The following is a 13179-nucleotide window of genomic DNA, read 5'->3' on the forward strand; positions in this document are numbered from 1 at the left end:
AACTGTGCAAAATCTGCCCAGCCAGACACAAATGTCCTCCCCAGTCACTGTCTCATTAAACATTCTAACAATCACAGTTTTAAGTGTGTTGTCAGAGAGCTTTTCAACAGTAAACATGGACAGCTGGGATTTAGCTACTTCAAATCTGTGCCAGAAATCATTCAGGTGGGAAACCGCTCTAAAACTAACATCAAATCCTTTGTTCAGGGGCAGAGTCACGATGCAATTCAGATCATCAGGTTTAAAATTTAGAGTTTTTTGGATCAGCTTCCTGGAGAAGTCAAGACGTGACATCCCCAGGAGCTTCCCCTCAACTTCTTTGAATAAAAAACGCACGCTGTGGTGCCTCCTCATGCCGGCACGGGCAGCCGACATGGTGGAGACACCAACAGCCTAAAACTTTAAAAAACAATAAATAAATAAATAAATAGATAAAAAGGTCTTACCTTAAAACAGAACCGGAATAAAAGCAGCTGGATCAATGTACCTCTCAAAAGTTTGGGGCTCAAGTCACTGAAGGACCCAAGCCGGAAAAACCTCCAAGAGGCGATCGCTGTCTCTACCCTCGGACCAGATACTAGATCTTAGCCAAAAGGCCGAGAAGCGATGACACAATGACGCAGAGGCGGGGGAGCCGTCAAAGGCCACGCCCACCTGGGCCGTGGCGAGAGGGTCTAAAGGTCGCCAGCAAACAAGCTCAGCTCACAGCAATACAAGCTCAGCTTGACTGTTGACACCGAAAATGGATCACAGCAGAGCGCACAACACGACACTTTGGAGTGCAACCTGGGATTTTGGACCAACAAACATTCTGCCCTAAAAGTGAGCGGGCAGACCAAAGCGTACGTCGTAGAGACTTGAAACTCTTGAGGGATGGTAGTACCCGCCCGGTCTACAACATCACCAAGGCTCGGCCCAATCGGCCCCAAGGTGGCGCTGCAGCGATCAGAAGTACGAAATGCCTCGTAACTCCTGAACCGTCCGTCGCAGACCCAAGTGTCTTACATCACCGGAATCCTTGGCTCGGGCCGAACAAGACGCAGGCCTCGGATTCGATGGTTGCGCTGGCGAGATTTTCGGGTATTTGGGATTTTGTGAAAAAGCTACTTTTGCACACTAGTCCTAGGTCTTTCGCCCGATCTGACCCAAACCGGTGCAGAAAGATTCCCTGGAGTCTGATTGCCGACAGCGATGGGGAAAAAAGTCGGAATTTCGATTCACGTTGGCGACGGGACGCCAAAACGTTGGGAGTGGGCGAGGCGGGCTTTACTTAAATGGCCATAACTCTCCAACGGAATGAGACAATTACACCCAAGTCGGTACACCTGTGCACGGGCTCAGCCTGTGCTCAGGTGAAAAGGGATGTGGCGACTGGCCACTTGGTGGCGCTGTAAACAGTAAAAACAACAACATGAATACGGCCATAGGCGACTGTATGTCAGGTGATTTTTCACACATGCACAAGGTATTCATACCACATGATAGAACTCCTCATTCGGAACAACTTTGCTTCTAGGACCACTGCTGCCAATAAAAGCGCTGGTTGAATAATGGAGATTATTTGAAGAATGATGAAAAAAAAACCCTAAAAAACAGCCCTACTTTTGCAGACTGGTCCTAGGTTGAGAGTTTTACATCTCTCGATCAACCACTGCAGTTCAATTCCCTGGACTTCCTAGGTCGTTAACTACCAGAAGAAGAGGAACTCGAACAATCTGCTCTTTTAACCAGTGTGTCCAGGGGAGAGCGCGAACGCAGTCCCCCACTACCATAAATTATGCAGTCGAGATTCCCACATTTGGGGAATTCGCAGGGGTCAGCACAACCGGAGTGCAATGGCCGAGCCTCGCCCTGGGTGAACCACCTTCCTGATCATGGTGTCTCCCCTGCCAGGTAAGTATGAATTCCCAGGCCTCCCGTCAGAGGCACCGTGTCCCTCTCCGCAATCCTCACCAACGGTCGGACAATCAAACACACACCTGATTCAACTCATCAGCTCATTCGTAAAAACTCCAAGAGATAAGAGAGAGACATCAAAAACCTGCAGAGTCGGGCTCTTTTGCTGTTGTTGTTGTGGATGATGTTGTTTTCATGCTCCGGATCCATGAGCCAAAAATCAATTTCATACGCGGTCACCGGATAGTGGACGAATCAGATGTTAAACGAGATAAGAACAGAGTTGTTGTTTTTTTTTCCCTCTCACACCACCATTACCTGTATAGCATATGATCACCTACAACACCTTTAAAGCACCCATACACAGCAATATACGTTACTTCCATTAACACCTGCTGCCACACAAGACTAAAACATCTCTTTCATTGAACACAGTTTTTGGGGGTGCACCGTTCCCAGAAGTACTGCAATACCGGGTCGATGCGTGGAGTGGACGGAGCAAGCCCCTCTTCCATCTCCCAGTTCCAAAAATCAATTTAATATATGGTGCCCGGGTAGGGCACGTATCAGATATTAAACTGATAAGAACAGATACTACACTTGATCTTAGCCAAAAGGCCGAGAAGCGATGACACAATGACGCAGAGGCGGGGGAGCCGTCAAAGGCCACGCCCACCTGGGCCGTGGCGAGAGGGTCTAAAGGTCGCCAACAAACAAGCTCAGCTCACAGCAATACAAGCTCAGCTTGACTGTTGACACCGAAAATGGATCACAGCAGAGCGCACAACACGACACTTTGGAGTGCAACCTGGGATTTTGGACCAACAAACATTCTGCCCTAAAAGTGAGCGGGCAGACCAAAGCGTACGTCGTAGAGACTTGAAACTCTTGAGGGATGGTAGTACCCGCCCGGTCTACAACATCACCAAGGCTCGGCCCAATCGGCCCCAAGGTGGCGCTGCAGCGATCAGAAGTACGAAATGCCTCGTAACTCCTGAACCGTCCGTCGCAGACCCAAGTGTCTTACATCACCGGAATCCTTGGCTCGGGCCGAACAAGACGCAGGCCTCGGATTCGATGGTTGCGCTGGCGAGATTTTCGGGTATTTGGGATTTTGTGAAAAAGCTACTTTTGCACACTAGTCCTAGGTCTTTCGCCCGATCTGACCCAAACCGGTGCAGAAAGATTCCCTGGAGTCTGATTGCCGACAGCGATGGGGAAAAAAGTCGGAATTTCGATTCACGTTGGCGACGGGACGCCAAAACGTTGGGAGTGGGCGAGGCGGGCTTTACTTAAATGGCCATAACTCTCCAACGGAATGAGACAATTACACCCAAGTCGGTACACCTGTGCACGGGCTCAGCCTGTGCTCAGGTGAAAAGGGATGTGGCGACTGGCCACTTGGTGGCGCTGTAAACAGTAAAAACAACAACATGAATACGGCCATAGGCGACTGTATGTCAGGTGATTTTTCACACATGCACAAGGTATTCATACCACATGATAGAACTCCTCATTCGGAACAACTTTGCTTCTAGGACCACTGCTGCCAATAAAAGCGCTGGTTGAATAATGGAGATTATTTGAAGAATGATGAAAAAAAACCCCTAAAAAACAGCCCTACTTTTGCAGACTGGTCCTAGGTTGAGAGTTTTACATCTCTCGATCAACCACTGCAGTTCAATTCCCTGGACTTCCTAGGTCGTTAACTACCAGAAGAAGAGGAACTCGAACAATCTGCTCTTTTAACCAGTGTGTCCAGGGGAGAGCGCGAACGCAGTCCCCCACTACCATAAATTATGCAGTCGAGATTTCCACATTTGGGGAATTCGCAGGGGTCAGCACAACCGGAGTGCAATGGCCGAGCCTCGCCCTGGGTGAACCACCTTCCTGATCATGGTGTCTCCCCTGCCAGGTAAGTATGAATTCCCAGGCCTCCCGTCACAGGCACCGTGTCCCTCTCCGCAATCCTCACCAACGGTCGGACAATCAAACACACACCTGATTCAACTCATCAGCTCATTCGTAAAAACTCCAAGAGATAAGAGAGAGACATCAAAAACCTGCAGAGTCGGGCTCTTTTGCTGTTGTTGTTGTGGATGATGTTGTTTTCATGCTCCGGATCCATGAGCCAAAAATCAATTTCATACGCGGTCACCGGATAGTGGACGAATCAGATGTTAAACGAGATAAGAACAGAGTTGTTGTTTTTTTTTCCCTCTCACACCACCATTACCTGTATAGCATATGATCACCTACAACACCTTTAAAGCACCCATACACAGCAATATACGTTACTTCCATTAACACCTGCTGCCACACAAGACTAAAACATCTCTTTCATTGAACACAGTTTTTGGGGGTGCACCGTTCCCAGAAGTACTGCAATACCGGGTCGATGCGTGGAGTGGACGGAGCAAGCCCCTCTTCCATCTCCCAGTTCCAAAAATCAATTTAATATATGGTGCCCGGGTAGGGCACGTATCAGATATTAAACTGATAAGAACAGATTTTTTTTCTTTCGAAAAAAGTTTATTGTCACATTGTTTCATTCCATTCTTTCAATATCCATTTTTTCCTTATAAAATCACATTTTTGCACATATCTTAAAACAACAAAAAGGACATAAGTTACAGTTAAAAATCAGTTATGTTGATGTGTTGTGTAAAAGTCCATGTATGTTGTGTGTTGTTTTAAAGTAAAGGTAAAATGGATTAAAATAAAATAGGAATGCAAATATAGAACATTAAAACAATAAAATATGCCAAATAAAACATCTCTTGTACAGGATCGAGGGTGAGTCCCTATCAAGAATGTCCATTCACTCCAGGTCTCCAGAACAGGCCCCAGACTCCTCGCTTCCAGTGCCCAGCGGAGATCCCCTCTCCTCCGGCCCGCTGGCCCGCTGTTCCCGTAGCCAGAGTGGTGAGGGTGCATCTACGGGCGGCCAGGTACGGTGGCGGCCGGGACCTTCTCCGTGTGACCTCGGCCCCCCCATCCGAATAACGACGTGCGGCCCACCCTGCAGCGTTGATGTTATCCTCTGCTCGCACGCGTGGAGGGGGACCGTCACGCGTTTCCCCACCAGCAGGTTTCTGGTGACCCAGATGGCATCCTTGATGTGGTTGAGGGTGAGCCAGAGCGAGGCAAACGTTGGTGGTGTCAACTCCTTCAAGCCCTGACCCACCCCCAGGATGGCGAGCTTATAGTCCACCTGGGCCCCACCCGCTGGCAGGCACGGGAAAAACAGGGGGCCTGTCTTGGCCCACAGGTCCCGCGCAGCGCCGCACTCCCAGAGCAGATGTTGAACGGTCTCCGGGGAACCACATCCGGACCGTGGGCAGGTGGAGTTTTTGGCCATGCCTCTGGAGTGCATGACCGCCCTGACTGGGAGGATCTCATGAGCCACCATCCACGACAGGTCCTTAAGCCTGTTCTGGAGAGCTGGGTGGGCTGCGTTCCTCCAAACGTCTTTGGCCTCACCTAGTGTGAGGCCTGGAACTGGACTCACCGATTCTCGATCCTGCACAAGAGAGACGAGAGACTTGTGATTAGTTAAAACAGTGGCATCATTTGTTTCTAAAAGATATTTCTTTAAAAATTTCTTAATAAAACTATGCTCTTTTGACAAATTAAAAGACACTGGACTTTTAAGATCAATGGGTAAAATTTTCAAACTTCTTAGGTATGACCCCATCCAGAATCGGGTCATGGCTGCTGTCTTGTGTTCTCTGGATGGGGTCAGTGCATACTGGATATGGAGGGCGGCAAAGCGGCTGCCTAAAAACAGGTGGGGGTCTGGGAGGCCTTTCCCGCCATTCTCTTTTTTCTTTTTAACGACCTCCCTCTTGATTCGTTCCCACTTGGACCCCCACAGGAAATAAAATACCGCCCTCTCCAACTTGGCCAGAAATCGTCTTGGGGGACTAAAAACAGAACAGACAAGTAAAATTAGTGGTAAAATCACTGCTTTAAAAATTAAAATCTTGCCTTCTAACGTCAGTTGTCTTAGTCCCCAAAAGCCCAGTCTTTGTCTGACTTTCCCTAACATGTCAGTCCAGTTTCCTGGTCCTCCACCCTCCCTGTCAAATTTTACTCCTAAAATTTTCAAATCCTTTTCTTTAAAATCCAAATCTAGTCCTCCTGTGTCCACGTCGCCCCACGGCCCGAAGAGCAGGGCCTCGGACTTACTCCTGTTAAGCTTGGCGCCCGAGGCCCGACCGTACCAGTCAGTCAAGTCCATTGCTCTTCGTACTGATAAAAAGTCAGTCGCTAAAAGGGTCACGTCATCCATATATAAAACGCAGGTCGCCGTCAGTCCACCAGTTCCTGGGATATCTAGTCCTTTAATCCATTTATCCCTTCTCAAGATCTGTGCCAGTGGCTCAATACAAGCCACATACAGAAGGGGAGATAAAGGACACCCCTGACGGACACCGCTGTGGATATTTACAGCTTTGGAAAGATGCCCATTTGCAAGAAATTTGCTGCTTAAGCCCTCATACAGCAGTCCCACCCAAGCTATAAACCTCTCTGGAAAGCCCATTTTTTGCAGTACCTGAAGGAGGTACTGGTGCGAGACCCGATCAAAAGCTTTTTCAAAGTCTAAATTTAGGACTACAAGCCTAATGTTTCTGTCTCTCGCATAACAGATGGCGTCTCTGATCAGTACCAGGCTGTCCGTGATCTTCCTGCCGGGCACAGCGCAAGCTTGATCCAGGTGGATTACGTCCTCTAAAACAGTCGACATGCGTGTAGCTAAAATCTTACTAAAAAGTTTACAATCATAATTTAAAAGAGTGATTGGTCGCCAGTTTCTCAAGTCAGTCTTGTCTCCTTTTTTGTACAGTAATGTAACTATCCCTACTCTAAAGCTGTCTGGAAGTCTGTCAAGAGTCTCAAATTCTTTAAAAACTGTAAGTAAGTCATATAAGAACAGATACTACACTTGATCTTAGCCAAAAGGCCGAGAAGCGATGACACAATGACGCAGAGGCGGGGGAGCCGTCAAAGGCCACGCCCACCTGGGCCGTGGCGAGAGGGTCTAAAGGTCGCCAACAAACAAGCTCAGCTCACAGCAATACAAGCTCAGCTTGACTGTTGACACCGAAAATGGATCACAGCAGAGCGCACAACACGACACTTTGGAGTGCAACCTGGGATTTTGGACCAACAAACATTCTGCCCTAAAAGTGAGCGGGCAGACCAAAGCGTACGTCGTAGAGACTTGAAACTCTTGAGGGATGGTAGTACCCGCCCGGTCTACAACATCACCAAGGCTCGGCCCAATCGGCCCCAAGGTGGCGCTGCAGCGATCAGAAGTACGAAATGCCTCGTAACTCCTGAACCGTCCGTCGCAGACCCAAGTGTCTTACATCACCGGAATCCTTGGCTCGGGCCGAACAAGACGCAGGCCTCGGATTTGATGGTTGCGCTGGCGAGATTTTCGGGTATTTGGGATTTTGTGAAAAAGCTACTTTTGCACACTAGTCCTAGGTCTTTCGCCCGATCTGACCCAAACCGGTGCAGAAAGATTCCCTGGAGTCTGATTGCCGACAGTGATGGGGAAAAAAGTCGGAATTTCGATTCACGTTGGCGACGGGACGCCAAAACGTTGGGAGTGGGCGAGGCGGGCTTTACTTAAATGGCCATAACTCTCCAACGGAATGAGACAATTACACCCAAGTCGGTACACCTGTGCACGGGCTCAGCCTGTGCTCAGGTGAAAAGGGATGTGGCGACTGGCCACTTGGTGGCGCTGTAAACAGTAAAAACAACAACATGAATACGGCCATAGGCGACTGTATGTCAGGTGATTTTTCACACATGCACAAGGTATTCATACCACATGATAGAACTCCTCATTCGGAACAACTTTGCTTCTAGGACCACTGCTGCCAATAAAAGCGCTGGTTGAATAATGGAGATTATTTGAAGAATGATGAAAAAAAAAACTAAAAAACAGCCCTACTTTTGCAGACTGGTCCTAGGTTGAGAGTTTTACATCTCTCGATCAACCACTGCAGTTCAATTCCCTGGACTTCCTAGGTCGTTAACTACCAGAAGAAGAGGAACTCGAACAATCTGCTCTTTTAACCAGTGTGTCCAGGGGAGAGCGCGAACGCAGTCCCCCACTACCATAAATTATGCAGTCGAGATTCCCACATTTGGGGAATTCGCAGGGGTCAGCACAACCGGAGTGCAATGGCCGAGCCTCGCCCTGGGTGAACCACCTTCCTGATCATGGTGTCTCCCCTGCCAGGTAAGTATGAATTCCCAGGCCTCCCGTCAGAGGCACCGTGTCCCTCTCCGCAATCCTCACCAACGGTCGGACAATCAAACACACACCTGATTCAACTCATCAGCTCATTCGTAAAAACTCCAAGAGATAAGAGAGAGACATCAAAAACCTGCAGAGTCGGGCTCTTTTGCTGTTGTTGTTGTGGATGATGTTGTTTTCATGCTCCGGATCCATGAGCCAAAAATCAATTTCATACGCGGTCACCGGATAGTGGACGAATCAGATGTTAAACGAGATAAGAACAGAGTTGTTGTTTTTTTTTCCCTCTCACACCACCATTACCTGTATAGCATATGATCACCTACAACACCTTTAAAGCACCCATACACAGCAATATACGTTACTTCCATTAACACCTGCTGCCACACAAGACTAAAACATCTCTTTCATTGAACACAGTTTTTGGGGGTGCACCGTTCCCAGAAGTACTGCAATACCGGGTCGATGCGTGGAGTGGACGGAGCAAGCCCCTCTTCCATCTCCCAGTTCCAAAAATCAATTTAATATATGGTGCCCGGGTAGGGCACGTATCAGATATTAAACTGATAAGAACAGATACTACACTTGATCTTAGCCAAAAGGCCGAGAAGCGATGACACAATGACGCAGAGGCGGGGGAGCCGTCAAAGGCCACGCCCACCTGGGCCGTGGCGAGAGGGTCTAAAGGTCGCCAACAAACAAGCTCAGCTCACAGCAATACAAGCTCAGCTTGACTGTTGACACCGAAAATGGATCACAGCAGAGCGCACAACACGACACTTTGGAGTGCAACCTGGGATTTTGGACCAACAAACATTCTGCCCTAAAAGTGAGCGGGCAGACCAAAGCGTACGTCGTAGAGACTTGAAACTCTTGAGGGATGGTAGTACCCGCCCGGTCTACAACATCACCAAGGCTCGGCCCAATCGGCCCCAAGGTGGCGCTGCAGCGATCAGAAGTACGAAATGCCTCGTAACTCCTGAACCGTCCGTCGCAGACCCAAGTGTCTTACATCACCGGAATCCTTGGCTCGGGCCGAACAAGACGCAGGCCTCGGATTTGATGGTTGCGCTGGCGAGATTTTCGGGTATTTGGGATTTTGTGAAAAAGCTACTTTTGCACACTAGTCCTAGGTCTTTCGCCCGATCTGACCCAAACCGGTGCAGAAAGATTCCCTGGAGTCTGATTGCCGACAGTGATGGGGAAAAAAGTCGGAATTTCGATTCACGTTGGCGACGGGACGCCAAAACGTTGGGAGTGGGCGAGGCGGGCTTTACTTAAATGGCCATAACTCTCCAACGGAATGAGACAATTACACCCAAGTCGGTACACCTGTGCACGGGCTCAGCCTGTGCTCAGGTGAAAAGGGATGTGGCGACTGGCCACTTGGTGGCGCTGTAAACAGTAAAAACAACAACATGAATACGGCCATAGGCGACTGTATGTCAGGTGATTTTTCACACATGCACAAGGTATTCATACCACATGATAGAACTCCTCATTCGGAACAACTTTGCTTCTAGGACCACTGCTGCCAATAAAAGCGCTGGTTGAATAATGGAGATTATTTGAAGAATGATGAAAAAAAAAACTAAAAAACAGCCCTACTTTTGCAGACTGGTCCTAGGTTGAGAGTTTTACATCTCTCGATCAACCACTGCAGTTCAATTCCCTGGACTTCCTAGGTCGTTAACTACCAGAAGAAGAGGAACTCGAACAATCTGCTCTTTTAACCAGTGTGTCCAGGGGAGAGCGCGAACGCAGTCCCCCACTACCATAAATTATGCAGTCGAGATTCCCACATTTGGGGAATTCGCAGGGGTCAGCACAACCGGAGTGCAATGGCCGAGCCTCGCCCTGGGTGAACCACCTTCCTGATCATGGTGTCTCCCCTGCCAGGTAAGTATGAATTCCCAGGCCTCCCGTCAGAGGCACCGTGTCCCTCTCCGCAATCCTCACCAACGGTCGGACAATCAAACACACACCTGATTCAACTCATCAGCTCATTCGTAAAAACTCCAAGAGATAAGAGAGAGACATCAAAAACCTGCAGAGTCGGGCTCTTTTGCTGTTGTTGTTGTGGATGATGTTGTTTTCATGCTCCGGATCCATGAGCCAAAAATCAATTTCATACGCGGTCACCGGATAGTGGACGAATCAGATGTTAAACGAGATAAGAACAGAGTTGTTGTTTTTTTTTCCCTCTCACACCACCATTACCTGTATAGCATATGATCACCTACAACACCTTTAAAGCACCCATACACAGCAATATACGTTACTTCCATTAACACCTGCTGCCACACAAGACTAAAACATCTCTTTCATTGAACACAGTTTTTGGGGGTGCACCGTTCCCAGAAGTACTGCAATACCGGGTCGATGCGTGGAGTGGACGGAGCAAGCCCCTCTTCCATCTCCCAGTTCCAAAAATCAATTTAATATATGGTGCCCGGGTAGGGCACGTATCAGATATTAAACTGATAAGAACAGATTTTTTCTTTCGAAAAAAGTTTATTGTCACATTGTTTCATTCCATTCTTTCAATATCCATTTTTTCCTTATAAAATCACATTTTTGCACATATCTTAAAACAACAAAAAGGACATAAGTTACAGTTAAAAATCAGTTATGTTGATGTGTTGTGTAAAAGTCCATGTATGTTGTGTGTTGTTTTAAAGTAAAGGTAAAATGGATTAAAATAAAATAGGAATGCAAATATAAAACAATAAAACAATAAAATATGCCAAATAAAACATCTCTTGTACAGGATCGAGGGTGAGTCCCTATCAAGAATGTCCATTCACTCCAGGTCTCCAGAACAGGCCCCAGACTCCTCGCTTCCAGTGCCCAGCGGAGATCCCCTCTCCTCCGGCCCGCTGGCCCGCTGTTCCCGTAGCCAGAGTGGTGAGGGTGCATCTACGGGCGGCCAGGTACGGTGGCGGCCGGGACCTTCTCCGTGTGACCTCGGCCCCCCCATCCGAATAACGACGTGCGGCCCACCCTGCAGCGTTGATGTTATCCTCTGCTCGCACGCGTGGAGGGGGACCGTCACGCGTTTCCCCACCAGCAGGTTTCTGGTGACCCAGATGGCATCCTTGATGTGGTTGAGGGTGAGCCAGAGCGAGGCAAACGTTGGTGGTGTCAACTCCTTCAAGCCCTGACCCACCCCCAGGATGGCGAGCTTATAGTCCACCTGGGCCCCACCCGCTGGCAGGCACGGGAAAAACAGGGGGCCTGTCTTGGCCCACAGGTCCCGCGCAGCGCCGCACTCCCAGAGCAGATGTTGAACGGTCTCCGGGGAACCACATCCGGACCGTGGGCAGGTGGAGTTTTTGGCCATGCCTCTGGAGTGCATGACCGCCCTGACCGGGAGGATCTCATGAGCCACCATCCACGACAGGTCCTTAAGCCTGTTCTGGAGAGCTGGGTGGGCTGCGTTCCTCCAAACGTCTTTGGCCTCACCTAGTGTGAGGCCTGGAACTGGACTCACCGATTCTCGATCCTGCACAAGAGAGACGAGAGACTTGTGATTAGTTAAAACAGTGGCATCATTTGTTTCTAAAAGATATTTCTTTAAAAATTTCTTAATGAAACTATGCTCTTTTGACAAATTAAAAGACACTGGACTTTTAAGATCAATGGGTAAAATTTTCAAACTTCTTAGGTATGACCCCATCCAGAATCGGGTCATGGCTGCTGTCTTGTGTTCTCTGGATGGGGTCAGTGCATACTGGATATGGAGGGCGGCAAAGCGGCTGCCTAAAAACAGGTGGGGGTCTGGGAGGCCTTTCCCGCCATTCTCTTTTTTCTTTTTAACGACCTCCCTCTTGATTCGTTCCCACTTGGACCCCCACAGGAAATAAAATACCGCCCTCTCCAACTTAGCCAGGAATCGTCTTGGGGGACTAAAAACGGAACAGACAAGTAAAATTAGTGGTAAAATCACTGCTTTAAAAATTAAAATCTTGCCTTCTAACGTCAGTTGTCTTAGTCCCCAAAAGCCCAGTCTTTGTCTGACTTTCCCTAACATGTCAGTCCAGTTTCCTGGTCCTCCACCCTCCCTGTCAAATTTTACTCCTAAAATTTTCAAATCCTTTTCTTTAAAATCCAAATCTAGTCCTCCTGTGTCCACGTCGCCCCACGGCCCGAAGAGCAGGGCCTCGGACTTACTCCTGTTAAGCTTGGCGCCCGAGGCCCGACCGTACCAGTCAGTCAAGTCCATTGCTCTTCGTACTGATAAAAAGTCAGTCGCTAAAAGGGTCACGTCATCCATATATAAAACGCAGGTCGCCGTCAGTCCACCAGTTCCTGAGATATCTAGTCCTTTAATCCATTTATCCCTTCTCAAGATCTGTGCCAGTGGCTCAATACAAGCCACATACAGAAGGGGAGATAAAGGACACCCCTGACGGACACCGCTGTGGATATTTACAGCTTTGGAAAGATGCCCATTTGCAAGAAATTTGCTGCTTAAGCCCTCATACAGCAGTCCCACCCAAGCTATAAACCTCTCTGGAAACCCCATTTTTTGCAGTACCTGAAGGAGGTACTGGTGCGAGACCCGATCAAAAGCTTTTTCAAAGTCTAAATTTAGGACTACAAGCCTAATGTTTCTGTCTCTCGCATAACAGATGGCGTCTCTGATCAGTACCAGGCTGTCCGTGATCTTCCTGCCGGGCACAGCGCAAGCTTGATCCAGGTGGATTACGTCCTCTAAAACAGTCGACATGCGTGTAGCTAAAATCTTACTAAAAAGTTTACAATCATAATTTAAAAGAGTGATTGGTCGCCAGTTTCTCAAGTCAGTCTTGTCTCCTTTTTTGTACAGTAATGTAACTATCCCTACTCTAAAGCTGTCTGGAAGTCTGTCAAGAGTCTCAAATTCTTTAAAAACTGTAAGTAAGTCATGTGCTAAAATGTCCCAGAAAGTCAGATAAAACTCAAAGGGGAGTCCGTCCATGCCCGGGGACTTCCCCTTCTTAAAACCCTTTAAAGCTTTT

At 48.4% G+C, this 13179-nt stretch overlaps 6 non-coding genes and 3 pseudogenes across 6 annotated transcripts; all 9 read right to left on the minus strand.

Moving 5' to 3' along the window:
• Window positions 1-1737: 1737 nt before the first annotated feature.
• LOC143753127 (U1 spliceosomal RNA) lies at window positions 1738-1901 on the minus strand. Its single transcript, XR_013207548.1, has one exon. It is a non-coding gene; the product is annotated as a U1 spliceosomal RNA (small nuclear RNA).
• Window positions 1902-2335: 434 nt separating this feature from the next.
• On the minus strand, window positions 2336-2526 carry LOC143753234 (U2 spliceosomal RNA). Its single transcript, XR_013207652.1, has one exon. It is a non-coding gene; the product is annotated as a U2 spliceosomal RNA (small nuclear RNA).
• A 1129-nt stretch (window positions 2527-3655) lies between these two features.
• LOC143753318 (U1 spliceosomal RNA) lies at window positions 3656-3819 on the minus strand. The gene has a single exon (XR_013207685.1). It is a non-coding gene; the product is annotated as a U1 spliceosomal RNA (small nuclear RNA).
• A 434-nt stretch (window positions 3820-4253) lies between these two features.
• LOC143753285 (U2 spliceosomal RNA) lies at window positions 4254-4430 on the minus strand (annotated as a pseudogene).
• Window positions 4431-6775: 2345 nt separating this feature from the next.
• LOC143753314 (U2 spliceosomal RNA) lies at window positions 6776-6874 on the minus strand (annotated as a pseudogene).
• Window positions 6875-8002: 1128 nt separating this feature from the next.
• Window positions 8003-8166, minus strand: LOC143753128 (U1 spliceosomal RNA). Its single transcript, XR_013207549.1, has one exon. It is a non-coding gene; the product is annotated as a U1 spliceosomal RNA (small nuclear RNA).
• A 434-nt stretch (window positions 8167-8600) lies between these two features.
• On the minus strand, window positions 8601-8791 carry LOC143753235 (U2 spliceosomal RNA). Its single transcript, XR_013207653.1, has one exon. It is a non-coding gene; the product is annotated as a U2 spliceosomal RNA (small nuclear RNA).
• Window positions 8792-9919: 1128 nt separating this feature from the next.
• Window positions 9920-10083, minus strand: LOC143753129 (U1 spliceosomal RNA). The gene has a single exon (XR_013207550.1). It is a non-coding gene; the product is annotated as a U1 spliceosomal RNA (small nuclear RNA).
• Window positions 10084-10517: 434 nt separating this feature from the next.
• LOC143753293 (U2 spliceosomal RNA) lies at window positions 10518-10694 on the minus strand (annotated as a pseudogene).
• Between the last annotated feature and the right edge of the window lie 2485 nt (window positions 10695-13179).

This window comes from Siphateles boraxobius, unplaced genomic scaffold, assembly GCF_051911475.1.
Source record: "Siphateles boraxobius isolate OS27281-9 unplaced genomic scaffold, OSU_SipBor_1 275, whole genome shotgun sequence".
In the NCBI taxonomy this organism is placed as follows: domain Eukaryota; kingdom Metazoa; phylum Chordata; class Actinopteri; order Cypriniformes; family Leuciscidae; genus Siphateles; species Siphateles boraxobius.